The 18287-nt window shown below is 46.5% G+C and overlaps 1 long non-coding RNA gene across 1 annotated transcript; it reads left to right on the top strand.

The window, feature by feature from the left end:
• Nucleotides 1-8770: 8770 nt before the first annotated feature.
• Nucleotides 8771-13519, top strand: LOC136558098 (uncharacterized). The gene is made up of 2 exons (XR_010783833.1): nt 8771-9925; nt 11625-13519. It is a non-coding gene; the product is annotated as an uncharacterized lncRNA (long non-coding RNA).
• The last annotated feature ends 4768 nt before the right edge of the window (nt 13520-18287 follow it).

Here is an 18287-nt window from a genome sequence, read left to right as displayed (position 1 = left end):
TTTCCAACTGAGGTGGTGTAAGGTGTGAGGGTGGTGAGGCCCTGGAATTGTTTTCCAGAGAATTATGGAATCACTGAGGTTGGAAAAGCCCTCCCAGCATGAAGGCTGGAAAAGTTCATCCAACCTTGTCCCCAACACTGCCAAGGCCACCACTGCCCCATGTCCCCAAGTGCCACATCCACAGGGATTTAAATGCCTCCAGGGTTGGGGACTCTGCCCTGTACCTGTGCCAGGGCTGGGCAACAAATTTAGGGAAGAAATTTTGCCAAATATCCAGTCTAAACCTCATGGAATCATTGAGGTTTGAAAAGTCCTCCAGGATCACCCAGTCCCAGCTGTGCCCAATGCCCACCCTGTCCCCAGCCCAGAGCTCTCAGTGCCACCTCCAGGGGACACCTGCAGGGATGGGCACTGCAACCCTCCCTGGGCAGTTCCTGAGCCCCCTTTCCATGGGGAAATTCCTGCTGTGCCCACCCTGAGCTGCCCTGGCCCAGCCTGAGGCCGTTCCCTCTGCTCCTGTCCCTGTTCCCTGGAGCAGAGCCCGACCCCCCCGGCTGTGCCCTCCTGGCAGGAGCTGTGCAGAGCCACAAGGGCCCCTGAGCCTCCTTTGCTCCAGGCTGAGCCCCTGCCCAGCTCCCTCAGGGATTCTGCAGCCCCTGCCCAGCTCCCTCAGGGATTCTGCAGCCCCTGCCCAGCTCCCTCAGGGATTCTGCAGCCCCTGCCCGGCTCCCTCAGCCTCTCCTGGGGTTCCATGCTGACATCACTGCCTGTGCCCTTCGGCTCACCCCTTGTCTGTCCCACAACAAAGGGACAAATGCCAAACACAGCCCTCACCTTGACAACTAACAGCAGTGACCCTCCCTGCACTCTGAACTCAATTATTTTTCCTGATCCAGACCCAAAATGGAGTGGAATGAAGACCTAAAATGATCTAAAATGAAGAGGAATTTGGGATCAGGTGCATTTGGAGGCATAGTGGGGGTGAAACCAACGGGAGCATCCCCTGGCTCTGACACGGGGTTGTAATTGTGTAATAAGCACCGAGTTTGCTGCAAAATCTGCCTTTTAATTCCCCTCCAGTTTATGAGGCACTTCACACACCTGCCTAATAATTTGAACAATAATAGCTCGCAGCGACGAGATTCGCAGGTGAATTCCAGACATTAATTGCTCCTTTTTCAGCTCTTTTCAGCCAAGATGTTTTTCTATTCCTGTTCCAGATGAGTCAGGCTTTTCCTTCTCCTTTTTAATGCCTCTTTTTCATCTGTGCAAGCTGGGCTGGAAAGGGGAGCCTGTTTCAGTTCAGCTTGGGTGAAAACGAGCTCAATTCGGAGCATCCTTTGCCTCATTTTCCCATTTTTCCAATGGGATGAGCAGGGAGGAGCAGCCCATCATGGACATTCTCAGGGTCAGCATGAAGAGAATTTTGGGTTTTTGCAACCATAAATTTTCCTGGAGAAACTGGGGAAGGAATTGGTGGTGGATGCGACGGAGAGCCAGGGATATGGAATCTCATGGAGCTGCTCCTGCAAGGAAATACCCAATAAATTAAAATATCAACTATCCTAGCAATCCTTTTGACATTCCATCCAAATTCCTGCATTTTGAGGGCAATGCAGATTTGGCCACTTCATTAACAAGCTATCAATTATTTATCTAATTCCTCTATTATGCATAAAGCAGAAAAATAAAGAGGATTTCCCTCCTGAAATGCACAAGTGGGAGTAGAAAGAAGGAAAAAATCCTCTCCCATACAACAATTATTTGAGGATAATTATGGAATTTTAAAGATCACATTTCACACAGGTCAACTCTTCATTCTATGAGAGATGGTTTGGATTATTTTCACTCTGAACTGGGAGTTTCCACCCAGTTTCTGGGATGAAAGGGTTAAATTTGGGATTTGAGCCAGACTTCAGAGGAAAAGGGCTCGGAATTTGCTGTCCTGGTTTAATTATTCAGCTTTGCTCTTGTTTCAGAAATGTTGGATTCTTGTCAGGTTTTGCAGCCGCCAGTGAGGTCAAAGAGGCACCACCTTGAGGTGGTTTGTGGGACAGGGGTGCTCCTTGCACAAAAAAGGGGCGGGAATTTGGATAGAATCCAAGGAAAGTAAAGTCCGGAGCCACAGCTGGGCCAAGAATTCCTGCAGGAAACCCACAAAGGGCCGAGTATCCCAGAGATCATCAACCTTCCAAGAGGGTGGAATGTCACCTGGGGTGGTTCCTTTGTCAAGGAGCACAGAAATTTGTGGATATGAGGAATTTAACCCATCCCATTCCCATCGTGTGGCATTTACTCTAAACTCTGTCCCAGGTTGCTCTGAGCCCTGTTCCAGCCTGGCCTTGGGCACTTCCAGGGATCAGCCACGGATTCTCTGGGAAACCTGAGGCCTCTCCATCTTCCCAGGCAAGAATTCCTTCCTAAAATATTCCCACTAGGGGATAAAACACCCCACAGGTGGCTGGGGATGAGCAGAGAATCCACAGCAGGGAATGTCTGGAAAGTCCAATTTTCACACTCAGAAAGGACAAAGGGAAAACAAGAGTGGCCAACGGGTGATGTGGGTGTGCACATAAAAAGGGTTAAATAGGATGAAAATTAGAGATAATTGAGAAAACCCAAATGTTGGGTGAATTTCCCTTTGTTTTCCATAAGGAGAAGGAATCCAAGAGTGGAACCCTCTGTCCTTCTGGAATGAAAGGAGAAGCAAGAAAATCTCCAAGTGCTGCATGAGGAGAAGCTGCATTTTAAATTTAATTTTGCTGCATTTTTCACTCCTTTGGTGCTGAAAAAACCCCAAGAGAAAAAACAACTCCCTCAAGGTCTTGGTGGGTTTGAAATATACAACAAAAAAAAAAATCCAAAAATAAAAACAAAAAAAAAACACTGGGAAAGGCCTGGAAAGCTCCAAAATTGATTGGATAACTCAATATTCTGCTCAGCCTCCAAATTCTTTCCTAAGGAAAGAGTAATTAAAGCTGTGGAAGCAAAGGATAATTTCCATCCTGGTTTTATCTCGGATAAATTACAACACCTTTTTATCTTTCAGATAAGAGAACAGGTTCTTAGATAAGGGAAATGGAGCAGATCCAAGCTATCTCATTTAAGGAGAACATTTGATTTTGCTCCCCACAGAGAATTGTTCCTACAGGTGGAGATGCTGGGATTGATCCCTGATTTGCAGCTGCCCTGGAATGTCCTGAGTGTTGAGCAGGAATTTCCTGGGATTTAGAGGGGAATGCTCTGCCTTGGAATGCTCCTATTTATTTTGGGAGTTAATCAGAGAAAGAATTCCAGAGCAGAAATTTGGGATATAACAGGTGCTTGTCCCAAGGAGTTGGGCTCCAGGGAATCCCAAATTTGTTTGGGTTGGAAGGGACTTTAAATCCCAAGGGCAGGGACACCTTCCACTACCCCAGGCTGCTCCAAACTTCATCCAGCCTTGGGTTTTTCCATCTGTCCTGGAACATGGAAAAGATGAACTAATCTTTGATGGATTTATTTAATATTCCCCAAACCCCACATGAAGTAACTTCATCAGGATTTTGCCATCCCCAGTTTTTGACCAGATTTTAAATTCTTGGAATCAGAGCCTAATTTCTGTTGGAAGGGATTTATGGAATTCCTTGGACCCAAGCTCCCTGTCAAAGCAGTGCAAAGTTAAATGAGGCAAGCCAGAGTTCAGGCCGGTTTATTTCTGGATATCTCCAAGGATAAAGATCCCTTCTTACAGTCAGGAGAAATTCACACATTTCTCCTTCTAGGAACTTTTCCCACTTCATCTGTTTGCACAATTTTCCCAAGGAGCCGGGACTTTATTCACACCCTCTAAACCATTTTAATCTTAAATAAAAACCCCAAAACCACTGGGAATGGGAGATCAGAGCTGGCTCCAGCAGGGTGAGGCTTGGGAGATAAAAAGGCCAACAAAATTTATAATTGTTCAGCCCTGATAATTATTTCCTTTGCCAAGAGTCAGAACTCCGTGTCTTGGGAATTTCTGGAGCAAGTGGAAGTTTCACACCTGGAAAATGACTAAAACCTCCCACCCCCACAGGTGAGGGTGGTGTAAAATCCTGTGAAATCCTGAGTTTCCTTCAGGAATGGGCTGCTCCAGCCTGGATCCCCTGGAGGGTCACAAATCCTCCAGCAAACCTTGGCTCCTCTCTCCATGAATCCTGCCAGGACCCTGCTCCAGGCTGGGCTCCTCTATCCATGGTCCTGCCAGGATCCCGCTCCTCTCTCCATGGTACTGCCAGGATCCTGCTCCTCTCTCCATGAATCCTGCCAGGACCCTGCTCCAGGCTCGACTCCGCTGTCCATGGTCCTGCAAGGACCTTGCTCCTCCCTCCATGAATCCTGCCAGGACCCTGCTGCTCTCTCCATGGTTCTCCCAGGACCCTGCTCCAGCCTGGGCTCCTCTGTCCATGGTCCTGCCAGGACCCTGCTCCAGGCTCGACTCCGCTGTCCATGGTCCTGCCAGGACCCTGCTCCTCTCTCCATGAATCCTGCCACGACCCTGCTCCTCTGTCCATGGTCCTGCCAGGACCCTGCTCCAGGCTGGGATTCTCCCCCTTTTCCCTTCTTTCATTCCCAAAACCCCGCTGGTGTCGCTGCTGGGCTCAGCCTGGAACTGGAGCCGCTGGAATTGGCTCCATCAGGAATGGGAGAAGCTTTTGTCACCTCCCCACAGATCTCTGCAACCCTGCTGCCACCAAAAGCCCAAAACATGGGAAAATAAAACCCCATTGCCACCAAAACCCCAAAACACAGGAAAATAAAACCCTACTGCCACCAAAACCCCAAAATATGGGAAAATAAAGCATTTTTGGGCCATGGTTCCTGAGAGCTGTGCTGCTCATGGAAGTTTTTGGTGCATTCCTCACCCTGGGGCAGAGAATCCTAATTAATGATGGTTAATTACATTGCTCATCAGTCCTCAGAGACGAAAACAAATAAATTTGTGCAGTTGTGGCCCTGAACTTGCTTCGTTTCTGGCTCGCTCTTGGTGTGACACCAAACCTGTCTCTCTGCCTCGTGCCTCAGTTTCCCCTCGCAGCCAAAATCACACAAAGCTCATCAACCTTAATGAACCCATTAACAACAGCACTCAGGTGATGGTGGTGATGAAGACCATGGAAGTCCCTAAATTAATTAGGGGGGCTGGTTTAGGAATGGTTTGGGAATGTGGTTTTGAAATGTGGCTCCCATTACTTCCCTGGGTGCCTGGAATTCTCTCTGGGAGCTGTTCCTCAGTGAATCCTGTCAGAATCACATCTTTCCCTGGATTACCCAACCCCTGGAAGTTGTGGTGGTGTTCACAGGGGTACCAGGATGAGGGGAGAGATGAGAATCTTGACTCCATGCTTCAGAAGGCTGATTTATTATTTTATGATATATATTATATTAAAAGAAAATGATATGTTAAAACTATACTAAAAGAATAGAAGAAAGGATTTCATCAGAAGGCTGGCAAGGAAAGGAAGGAATGGAATGATGAAAAAATCTTGTGACTGACCAGAGAATCTGAGACAGCTGGGCTGTGATTGGCCATTAATTAGAAACAACCACATGAGACCAATCCCTGTTGCATTCCACAGCAGCAGATAACCATTGTTTGCATTTCGTTTCCGAGGCCTCTCAGCTTCTCAGGAGAAAAACTCCTAGCAAAAGGATTTTTCATGAAATGTGTCCGTGACAGGAAGTGAACACAGATTGGTGTTGCCACTCCAAAACCTCTTCTCTGCGTGGCCATGGGTGAGGGAGCTCAGAGTCACCTTCCAGAAACGAGGTTCCTGTGAAATCCTAAACAATTTTCTGCTCTGCTGGTACCCTTTGGAATAAAGATGGAGTGGATGGGGAATGGGGCTGTGTCAAACAATTCCTGAAGGGGAAAGGCAGGGGAGTTCTCATGGGAGTTTTCACACTCGTCACCCCAGACCTGGGATATTTTCTGAGTCCCCATTGTTGGGAGGAATGATGGATCTGACTCCATGTTCTTAGAAGGCCAATTTATTATTTTATGATACTATATTATATGAAGAATACTAAACTAAACTTTACTACAGAATAGAGAAAGGATACAGGCAGAAGGCTAAAAGATAAGAATGAAAACTCGTGGCTGCTTCCAGAGTCCCAACACAGCCTGACTGTGATTGGTCATTAAGTCAAAACAATTCACATGAAACCAATCAAACAATCACCTGTGGATAAACAATCTCCAAACACATTCCAAAGCAGCAAAACGCAGGAGAGGCAAATCAGATAATTATTGTTTTCCTTTTCCTCTGCGGCTTCTCAGCTTCCCAGGAGCAAAGTCCTGGGCAAAGGGATTTTTTCAGGAAATATGACGGTGACACAGACCTGCTTTATAAAGTTGTTATTTTATGGCTCTAAATCTCACAGCAGCACAAACCAACAGCCGTGGGTCAGTCAGATGGAGAAATCACTCAAAATGAATCCATGTGGGACGGCACAGGGGAATTCCTGTTATTTGTGGGATCAGCGCAGCTCTGGGCTCTGCCCCGTGGGCAGGAATGTCCATCACTGTTAATCCAGCTTTGGCTCAGCTTCCAGGCCCCCATAAAATCCAGGTGGAGTTTCAGCTGCTGGGATGGGGATGGACTGCATGGAAGTGTCTCCAGTCTGTCTCAGTGTCACTGCAGCCCATGGAGTCATGGAATGGTTTGGGTGGGAAAGAATCTTAAATCCCACCCAGTGCCACCCCTGCCATGGCAGGGACACCTCCCACTGTCCCAGGGTGCCCCAGTGTCCAACCTGGCCTTGGGCACTGCCAGGGATCCAGGGGCAGCCCCAGCTGCTCTGGCAATTCCAGCCCAGCCAGGAATTCCCAATTCCCAGTCTCCCATCCATCCCTGCCCTCTGGCAGTTTAAAACATTCCCCCTTTTCCTGGTGCTGGCTGTCCATATAAAAATTCCCTCTTCCCCCCTTTTAATATGGGGTCGGGCTCTGCTCCAGGGAACAGGGACAGGAGCAGAGGGAACGGCCTCAGGCTGGGCCAGGGCAGCTCAGGGTGGGCACAGCAGGAATTTCCCCATGGAAAGGGGGCTCAGGCCTTGGCAGGCAGCAGAAGATCCCAAGGAATCCTTCCCTGTGCACACAGGGACAACAACAGCACCTTTATTTTTATACATCTCTTCCATCAGCACTTGGAATGACCATTGGGCAAAACTCTTCTGCAACTTCCCACCAAATTTAATTCTTCTTTCATCCCCTTGCTTCTTTTTTTTTATTTTTCGCCATTTTCCCCACACTTCCTGCTTATTAATGATCAGAGGAATGATTTTATTTGCTTGTGACTCCAGAAATTTTCAATTATCCGGCACGACTGGCTGCACGTGGAGAATAATGTAACATATGCTAAGTGTATGCATGACCTATTTAAAGGCATGGATAATTTTCCTGGTAAAACTCTTTTAATGGGACGTGGCTGCCACACTTCAGTGAGTGGAAAATTGGGATTTTAAGGAACGTTACAGTTGGTGCAGGGAGAAGAGCAAGGATAAAAACAGGAGCCAGGTGTTTATCTAATAATAAAGTTCATTGTTTGGAACCCAGAGGTTGTGGAAATAACCTGGAATGTTGGAGGTTAAGGGATCAGAAAACTGGCCAAGACCTATAGGAATTTTGCCGATATGGAGGCATTTAGCCAGGAGCTGAAATATTCAAGGGAAATTGTTGTTCTGATCTTGGGTATTGCTGAAATCCAAGGAAAATCCTCAGGAGCTGAAATATTCAGGAAAATTGTTGCTCTGACTTTTTGTCCACTGCTGAAATCCAAGAAAATTCCTCAAGTTTTCTCCCTTCAAAGCTCAGATTCCTTAAATGCATCACAGGCCTTTATTTTAAAATGTTTGCTGTATTATTTAAAATTCCTCTGATTTAAAGCTGTTAAAAATGGGCTGTTTGGGGGGTCAGAGGTCAAAAATTAAAAACAATCACATGACCTGAGCTGGTCCATGGGGTGGATTCTCTCCTTCCCCTCTCAGAGCCCTTTCCCAAAAATTCCCATCAGAAGATCCTGCTAAATCCAGAGCTCCCACCAGCAGATCCAAACTGGATTTCAGGCCTTCAAGTGGCATCAGAACCATGGAAAATCTGAGTGGAGAATCCCACCTCTAGTTAAAAATTCCAGCTCGTTCCCAGGCTGAGTTTTTCCAGGTCTGGGTGCTAAATTTTATCCTGAATGATTCCTGGATGGAAGAGGCCTCTCCTTGGGAATGGTGTCAAATGGAGGTTCTTGGGAATGGTGAGCAGGACACGCTCACACCTTCTCCAGACAGATCCGTCCAGCCTCACCTCCAGCGGTTCTCCAGCTTTTGTGTTCCCGGTGCCCATGAATTTTCACTGTAGACACCAAAACTGGGTCGGATCAGTGGCAATGAAGTCGTTACACAGAATCCCAGAAGTTATGAGGTTGGAAAATGCTCCAAGATCAGAGTCCTGAGTGCCACCTCCAGGAATTCCTTGGGCACCTCCAGGGATGGGCACTCCAAACCAGAGGACAGATATTCATGGAATCATGAAGGTTGGAAAAGACCTCTAAACTCATCCAACCATTCCCCAGCCCTGCCAAGGCCACCACTGCCCCGTGTCCCCAGGTGCCACATCCACATGGATGTGAAATCCCTCCAGGCATGGGGACTCCACCCTGTACCTGTGCCAGGGCTGGAGAACCCTTTGAGGGAAGAAATTTTCCCACATATCCAATCTGAACCTCACAGAATCCCTGAGGCTGGAAAAGAGCTCCAAGATCAGAGTCCCAGCTGTGCCCAATGCCCACCCTGTCCCCAGCCCAGAGCTCTCAGTGCCACCTCCAGGGGACACCTGCAGGGATGGGCACTGCAGCCCTCCCTGGGCAGTTCCTGAGCCCCCTTTCCATGGGGAAATTCTCCTTGATTAATTTTAATTAATTAATTTATGGCATTAATGCTGGCTCCGAGCGCGACACTGTGTCCCTGATCTCCTGTCCCCTCCACTCCAGGTCATCTGGAGGGTGCTCAGTGGCATTTTTTGGAATTTTGCTTTGCAGGACTTGGTCTGTCCCACCTGCATAAGGGTTACAATGCTGCTGGAGACTGGGCAAACTGGGGCAAACTGGGACAAACTGGTATTCCACGTTCCCCCTGCCAGGGACACCTCCAGCCTGAAAATTGGGAATATTCCCTTTTGGATGGGGGAGTGAAAGCTCTGAGATCATTCAAACACGGGGATAAATCTTCAAGAAGCTCCACAAGAGTTTTGTGATTTGGGATTGGGAATCCTGCAGGGCCAAGGGCTGCAAACCCTGGGTGTTCCCAGCCCATCCTGCTGATGTTGGAATTCTTTGGACACAAAGTGACCAAATCTGGGTGGGCTGAGCCCCACAAGGAGGGGGTGGCACTGGCCCAAACAGGAGGGAGCTTCTGATCCCAATCCTTGGAGATAAACCCTGGAATTTTTATTTAGATACCAATTCCCTTCTGTGGCCATTCAATTCCAAGACACACAAGGACAAGGAAAAGGCACAGAATGAAGGAATTTGCCCTCCAGCAGTGGCAGAGTCCAAGTTCCTCCCAATTCTTTCCCATCCAACCTCTCCAGACCTTTATCTTCCTGATAAGGCAGCAGCTGCAACTTGTTCAGGCACCACTTAACGCAGTCCCAAAGGGCAGGAGGAATTTTTTTGTAGGGATCACTACTCCCAGCTCATGGAAAAATAAAGGGCACCCGAGGATGAGGTTCAGGTAGGCTGGATATTTTTTTCCATAATGCTGATTTTCTTCATTAAAAAAAATTGATATTATTATTTCTTTTTTTCCCCTGTCTGGTGCACAGACCAACTTCCTCTGGCTCAGCTGGAAGCCTGTGAAGGAGAGAGAGATTTTGTGGAAAAAGCAACTTTGGGATTCACTTCCAGCCCAGGTTTGTCCCAGAGCCTGGACAGTTTGGCCAAATGGGCCCACACAAGGAGGAGTTTCTGAACTTTGGGGAAATGCCAGGTTCAAGGGGGGACGTGGGGCAGGGGGCTGGGGAAGGCTGCACCTTCCTGCTCCCCCAGCAATGGGGGAAGGAAGAGGGAATGTGCAGGAGTTTGAGATAAAATGAGGCTGCACCTCTGAAACCTCAAGAGGAAAAACCCCAGGGGACTCTCTCCTTTATTGGAATGAAGTTCCAGGACTCCTCTGTCTCCCTGATGGACACTGGCTTTTCCCAGCGGGATTTTCCACACACTGGGATACTGGAAGGTTTTCCATGGCAGGAGGTGGAATGAGATGGGATTTAAGGTCTGTCCCAACCCAAATCACTGCAGGAGTGTCTGTGTGTCCTTCTTGCCAACAGGTCCGTGGCACACCTGAGTGCTCCACCACAACTCAGGGCTCCTCATCCTGCAAGCATCCCAAAATCTGGTTCTTCCTGGCTATGGATGCTGGACAGTTTTTCCCATGGAAGGAGCAGTCTGGGTTCAATTTAAAGTGCAATTTGTGAGGGATGCCCTCCAGGACACTTTCCAGCCTGGCTGCAGGAAAAGCAGCAAATGCTCACTCAGCTTAAGTAGGGAAGATTTATATTTCTCTGACATTGGATAAATCTGCTCAATTTATTCCCAATTCTTTCCCTAAAGGACCAAGTTATCCTTAAAACAAACAACAGAATAGCTGGAGTGGGATATTTCATTCCTGCCAATAAAACAACTATAACAGCAGCAATTTCTTTGTGCGGGGTTTTATTTCCCTTTACTGGGTTAAAGTTTGTGCTCTGGGAACAGATTGCTCCAATTTCCCTCTCCATGTGGGAAGAACCACTCCGCAGGCAGAGCATGAAGGACTTGGCTTTCCTATGGATGTGCTCCAGTTCAAACTCCAACAAGGACGAGGGAATTTTCAGCTTCTGAGCCTCTTCCCAGAGGGATTTCCACAGAGCCCTAAAGAGAAGCCTTTGCCGGCAGGCAACGAGGAGAATTCCATGGAATCTCACAATGGTTTGGGATGGAAAAGCTCGTCCCATTCCACCCCATTCCATGGCAGGGACACCTCCCACTGTCCCAGGGTGCCCCAGTGTCCAGCCTGGCCTTGGGCACTGCCAGGGATCCAGGGGCAGCCACAGCTGCTCTGGCAATTCCAGCCCAGCCAGGAATTCCCAATTCCCAATCTCCCACCCATCCCTGCCCTCTGGCACTGGGAGCCATTCCCTGGCTCCTGTCCCTCCATCCCTTGTCCCCAGTCCCTCTCCAGCTCTCCTGGAGCCCCTCCAGGCCCTGCCAGGGGCTCTGAGCTCTCCCTGGAGCCTTCTCCTCTCCAGGGGAACATTCCCAGCTCTCCCAGCCTGGCTCCAGAGCAGAGAGGCTCCAGCCATGGTTCTCCTCATCATCTGGGAGACACCTGGAAAAAAATTCATGGAATAAGACTAAAGCTCTGCCTGTATTCCCTGGTTTTTGACCTTTTTCCATTCCATCTGTGCCAGACCTCCACTCCTTGGCATGGGCTGATCACTTGGTGCCAGTTAAAATTCCTGGATCAGCTCAGACATCTCTTCCCAGTCCTTCCAAATCCTCAACACCAATTTTTTTGGTGATCAGGGATCCAATCAAATTTTATTTTAAATCTCTTTTTTTACTCTCCAGGAGACCTGGAAAGGATCTGGAGCCCCACACTAGAGATACCACAGTGCTGACAGTGCCAACTCCGATGCCTTTTCCAGGCGAAATGTTTTGGAATGCAATCTGTTTAATTCTCTGGGACCTTTGGGACACAACACCACGGTAGCTGAGCAACTCTTCATCTGGAAATCAGCTGAAATAGACTTTTTTCCCCCAACATTTTGTGTTTACCCTCTGAGAGAATCAGTTTAATCAGGGAAAACAAGAATTTAAAAGGCTTTTCAGGTTTTTCTCTGAGCACTGAGTCCCTTCCAGAGCCCAGCAGTGCCTGGAATCAGTGATGTGTCCTAGGAAATCACCCTCTCCCTAAACGTGGAATATCCTGAGTTGGAAGGGATTCACAAGGACCATCAAGTCCAGCTCCTGGCCCTGCATGGGACAACTCCAAGAACCCCAAAATGAGTTTTTTCCCCCTTTTTCTCTCTCCTTTTTTTCTCTTTCCCCTGTCCTGATGATAAGGGCAGTGATGGAGTGGCTTCATCAACCCAACCTCACTCCATCCAAATTCCCAGGATTGTGCCAAATCTGTCAAGGTCTGGTTTCCCACAACCACGTCTGCACATGGAAGTGATGTTGGAATAATGGAATCTTAGGATCATCGAGGTTGGAAAAGACCTGGGAATGTCCAAGGCCAGGTTGGACAGGGCTTGGAGCAGCCTGGGACAGTGGGAGGTGTCCCTGCCCATGGCAAGGGTGGCACTGGACGAGCCTTAAGGTCCCTTCCAACCCAAACCGTTCCATGGTTCTGTGATTCTCCTTCAGCTGGTGAGGAGGACTTGGGGGGTTGTTCCCAAATTTTAGGAGGGGCCATCCTTTTATTTTGATCCCTGCTGATCGTGATCCCATGGAAATAAGTTGGCTACAAGCTGGAATTTTGGTCAGAGGAGGGGGGAAAACTCTCTGGAGATGTGGGAACAACAGGATTTTTGAGTTTTGAGGTGTTGGCCAAGAACAGAGTGGAGGGTGGAAAGCTGAGCTTGCTGCTCCTGCAGAGATGTGGGGAAATAATTGTGGAGAGGAACCAAATCATGGACAAAAAACTCATGGAAAATAATTGTGGAGAGGAACCAGATCATGGACAGCAAAACCATGGGAAATAATTGTGGAGAGGAACAAAACCACGGACACCAAAGCCATGGAAAATAATTGTGGAGAAGAACCAGATCATGGACACCAAAGCCATGGAAAATAATTGTGGAGAAGAACCAAATCATGGACAGCAAAGCCATGGGAAATAATTGTAGACAGGACCCAAGTTATGGACACCAAAGCCACAGGAGGGGCAGTAAACTCTACAGGTGCTGAGAGCAAGACATTTGGGGATGTGTGAGAAAAAAATCAGGGAACTCTGGATAAGGAGACGATGGAATTCAAAGCGTGAAGATGAATTTTGTTGCGGTCACAGTGTTCTGTGAGCAGCAAGATCCTGGTTGGAGCATTGGGACACTGAGGATCTTTCTTGGGATTGTGACCAGAGCCAGGAGCAGACAAACGAGAGCAACAGCGAAACTTTGTCAGGCTTGGCTGAACTGGAAATTCAACCCAATCAGACTGACCAACTTTCCTTCTGTGTCTTTGCTCTCTTATTATTATGTTGGCTGTTAGTAAAGAAAGTTTCTTGATGTTGTGTGGACTTCTTTTGACATTGGATGGGAGAGTGGGCTAAATTTTGTCTTCACAAATGGAAAAGATTCTTTGCAGTGATTGTGGTGGAACCTGTTTGGATGGCGTGGCTACCACTGCTGTGAAATTGTACTGAGATGTTTCATTTCTATATAAAATGTGATTGGGGGTTACATTTGTTATTTTATGTTCATTTTGTTTTGGCTCAGGAAGAATAAATACTACATAAAATTTCATTTTTACTGCGTTAAGAATTTCTAATTCTTGAGGTTCATAAGGAGCCTTAGGAAGAAAGTTGGTCTGACCATTCCTAGCATCTACCAGATTCAAAATTAATCGTGACAAAATGAATCATTTTGAAGGGATATTTTCTGGAATTGGCCGTTTTTCTGCTGGTAAACTGAGTAAACATTGTTGAGAATGGCCTTGAGTGAGGTAAGGAAATGGATTCTAGACTTGATGTATTGGTTAGAGTTTCTTAGACATTTTCTTTTGCTTGACTCACAGGCAAGGGCATTATTTTTCTTCGGAGCTCATGAAGTCCAAGCACTCAATTAGCAGCAGCTCTGCAGAAGGGCTGACGAGCTTTCAATAAATGAGTGACCCTTGCAGAGCCAAAGCCAAACCGCTTCACTCCCAAGCCAAGGGCTCCAGCAAGGCAGGAATTCCCAAGTTTTGCATTAATTGGATTTTTAATGGGTTTCAAAGCCAACTGGAAGGGTGAAACACTCAGTAATTGGAGCAGATTAAGGTGACACTTTGAAAAATGGATGGGACGGGAACGTGAATGAAGCAAACCTTGCTCCAGCCCTATTGCAGATAAACAATGGATAATGTGGATTTGATAATCCTCTGGAATAAATAAACACCAGGATCAGGCTCAACAGATCATTTTTCATGCTGGTAAATCACCTTTAAAACAACAGAAGCAACCAGAGATTGCCAGCACTGACCAGAGCTGGAGGAACAAATCCACCAAAATTCACTTTTACCACATAATTTCCAGGAAATCCAGGGTGATTTGCCTTCTTTCCATGGGTTTTGCATGGGGAAAATGCAGCATTTCAGTTCCTTGGGAAATAAAAATCAAAGTAGAAATAAAAATAAAAATAGAAATAGAAATAAAAATAAAAATAGTAAAAGTATAAACATAAATATAAATTTTAAATATAGTGTAAATATAAATATAAATGGTGTCGATATATAAATGTATAAAAATAAAAATATATAAATAATATAAATAATATGAATACAAGTATAAGGACAGTGGGGTCGTGTAGGACACGACAGACTCTTGTGAGGGTAAAATGAATAAATCCTGTGAAAACTGTGGAAAATATTTACACAAATTCCAGGTTTAAACGTGGAAGTGCTCCGATTGTATCCCCACATGCCCTAATTGCTCTTTATGCATGCAATTGCATGATTTTAATGTGCTCTCATCATAATTACAGCAGTAAATTAAGGGACGTAATTGCCCATGCAGATGTGCCATGCCTGGCTTTTTGTCCCTTTTCTTCTCCAAGATTTTTGAAGCACCAGAAAATGACAGAAGGTCACGGAACCTCGGAATTCTGGGACGATTTGGGTTGGAAGAGATCAGCTCATTCCATGCCCTGCCTTGGGCTCTGCTATCCCAGGCTCCTCCAAATTCATCCAAAAGGATAAAGGGAATGGTTTCTTACCTGTTTTTAGGAGAATTTCAAATATCAATGAGGAACTCTTAAATACTGGGAGAAGTGGCTCCAGCTCTTTCTTGGAGGTGCCCAAGGAATGCCTGGAGGTGGCACTCAGGGCTCTGGGCTGGGGACAAGGTGGGGACTTGTCACAGCTTGAACTTGGTGATCTTGGAGGGCTTTTCCAACTGAAGTAATTCCATGATTCTGTCTGGGATATCTGAAGGTGGTGGAAATTCCTCTGCTGAGGACGATTTTCCCAAATCCCACTTTTTTTCCCTCTCCTGCTTTCCTGTTTTTATTTATTTTTAACATCTTTCCTATTTTTATTTATTTTTAATCACCTTTCCTTCTGTTCCGTTCAACCTCTGCTCAGAACTGTTCCTCTCTGCCCTCCTGGCAGCTGGACCCCAATCCTCATCCTGACCTTTCCAAGTCCTCTACTCTAAAGGTTCCCTTAATTCCGTGGCACATCCCGGAATAGCAATTTTCTGGATTAATCCCGGGTTACTGGGTGAGTCATTTTGTTTATTTGTATAAAACGCCTTCGCTTCATTCCGCCCTCCCAAATCCCGGGATGAAAAGGGAGGATGAGCAGATCATAATGCCGGATATTTTTATTCCTAGAAGGAGATTATAATGCACATTTCCTGGGGCTGAGGGAGATTGGGATGATGGGAAAGCTGCCATGGGAAGCTGTGGCCAGCTCTGCACCCATGGAATTAATTCCAGTGGGTTTTGGTTTATTTTTTCCTGGATGCTGTGACAGAACCTCTCCCTCTCTTCCCATTTCATGAGAAGCTTCTTCCCAGCTCCAGGAATTTGGGAGCGCCTATCGGAATATTCTGTGGATTTGTTCAGTTTTGAGAGGTGGAATCATAATAATAAATAAATTTTTAGGGGAAAAAACCCCAAGGAAACGTGAAAGCAGGAATGGTGACTCCCTCATTTTCAGCTCAATGGGTCAAACACAGGGAATATTCCATAATCCCTATTGGAAAAGCCCAGTTAAATTGTTGTCCTGGGAAAAGCGGGGGAAAAGGGCAACAAAATCGTCCCATTTTCCTCAGTCTGGAGGAATTTTTGGGACAAATCAAACACGGAATATTCATAATCCCTCCTAGAAAAGCTCAGTTAAATTGTTAGTTGTATCCTGGGAAAAGGAGGGAGGAAAGAGCAACCAAATCTTCCTGGTTTTTTCAGTTTGGAAGGATTTGTGGGACACATCTCCCATGCTCATCCACCCCTCCCAGCCAGGGAATCCTGGAACTTGGCTTTTCCCTAACAAAAATGACAGAAGTGACTTCCTGCATCCTGGAGGCTCCTGCTGCACTAAAATAAAAATAAAATACAAAAATATAAAATTCCCAAGGAAAGGAAATAAACGCATTCCATAAACCCCAACATGACCCCGTTGCTTTTCCTTACTCCAGCTGCTGTGTGAGCAAAGGCACTTCCAGAATTCCACGTTTGAAAGCACCACTGTGCTTTGGGAATCTGTTGCCAGCCAGGGATTTTGCAGCCAAGCGACCAAAATTAAAGGGAATATTTGATCCAACTTTTCCAGCCCTGGTTTCACCTTAGGAGCAGCCAAGAATGTTGTGGCACTTCAAAAAGGAAAAAAGGTTTAAATTTCCAGCTTCCTCACTTCTCACTCCATTAAAAGCTTCCCCCCAGCTCCGGATGTCCAGGAGTTTAAGAATTGCATTTTGGAATTTCATTTTATGGATTTGTTCAAGTTTGGGAGGTGGGACAACAATAATATTGCTTTTCCATGACAAAATTTTCCCAAATTTCCAATCTAAATCCCCCCTGGCCCAGCCTGAGGCCATTCCCTCTGCTCCTGTCCCTGTTCCCTGGGAGCAGAGCCCGACCCCCCCGGCTGTGCCCTCCTGGCAGGGAATTCTGGAAATTTTCCATAATTTCCACCTGGTTGAACATTTTATTCCTCAGCTGGGCAGCAGGGAATTGTCCGAGCTGCTGGAATTCCTTATCCACAAAATTCAAACACCTTAACAAGTTGTGGGTGACCTTTGTGCGGTGGACAGGTGGGTACAGCCGGTTTTACCTGGATAATGGAATTCCCACTGGACAGGAACAAGGATGAACTGGTGAATCGTGGAATCATGGAAAGGTTTGGGTTCAAGGGATGTTGAATCCCATCCAGTTCCACCCCCTTCCATGGGCAGGGGCACCTTCCACTATCCCAGGTTTTTCCAAGCCCCATTAAACCTGACCTTGGACATTTCCAGGGAATTCCACTTGAAATCCCAGTTAGAGCAGAGTTTATTTCAAAGTAGCCGGATAAACAACTGGAAATTCCAGAGCCTGACCCCCTTCTGGGACAGGAGGATTCCTTGGGACAAGGCTGCCTGTCAGATTCCTTAAAAATCCACAGTTATTGGATTTATCACCACATTTCCCTGTGGATCATATCCCATTTCCCTGGCTGGTTGCACACAGCCTCAGCCCTCATCCCGTGCTGGATTTTAGCTTCAGGAGCAGCAGAACTTTCCCATCCACAGCTGGAAACGTCCCAGACAATTTGATGATAAGGTTTGGAAAGGGCTGAGCTGTATTTTCTTTCCTATTCCTGGCAGGAAAAATCAACCCCACCTGTCCAACAGATCCAAATAAACAACTAAAAAAGCGGCACCATGGATATATTACACAGGAAATCTTATTTAAATCCATTTATTCACTACATTTAAATAAAAGTCAGAGAAAAGAAAATAAAAAGAAAAAAAAATTGGCATCGCAAATATTGTGGTTTTTGTCATGTTTTCTGTACATCAAATATTTGTTTTACTGCAGAACTTCCCAGGAATCTTGCTGGGAGCTGCCAGGGAATTGCCAGCAATTATTTCCTTGGTATTTGCTTAAATAGCCCTGAGGTTTAATATTCTGAAATATCCTGGGAAGGCAAAACTCTGAACTCTGCTGCTGCCCAGAGATGAATTTTTATTCCAGAAAATTCAGAAGCAATTCCACATCTCTCACTCCTGCCAGAGTGCAGGAACAGGAGACATTTTCCAGCAGCCTCGTTGTCCGTGACAGGGAAAATTTTTACGGGGGACAGCCTGAAAGGCATGAAGAGATCTGGGAAAAAGCAAAAAACTATGGAAAAATTCCATAATTCCACCTGTGGAGTGCTCAATCCATCAATATCCTACAAGAGGTTCCTTCCCTCCCTTCCTTCTTCCTTCCTTTCCTTTCTTTTTCCCTTCCTCTTCTCCTTGTTGGTCCTTCTGCTCCATGGATCCAATAAATCCACGTCACCCTTTGGGGAGATCTGACCTTGCTTTGGGACCTCTGGAATTTTTCCTGC

Source organism: Molothrus aeneus, chromosome 6 (assembly GCF_037042795.1).
Source record: "Molothrus aeneus isolate 106 chromosome 6, BPBGC_Maene_1.0, whole genome shotgun sequence".
Taxonomy (NCBI): Eukaryota; Metazoa; Chordata; class Aves; order Passeriformes; family Icteridae; genus Molothrus; species Molothrus aeneus.
The sequence above is the reverse complement of the archived record's forward strand: the minus strand, read 5'-3'. Positions and strand labels throughout refer to the sequence as shown.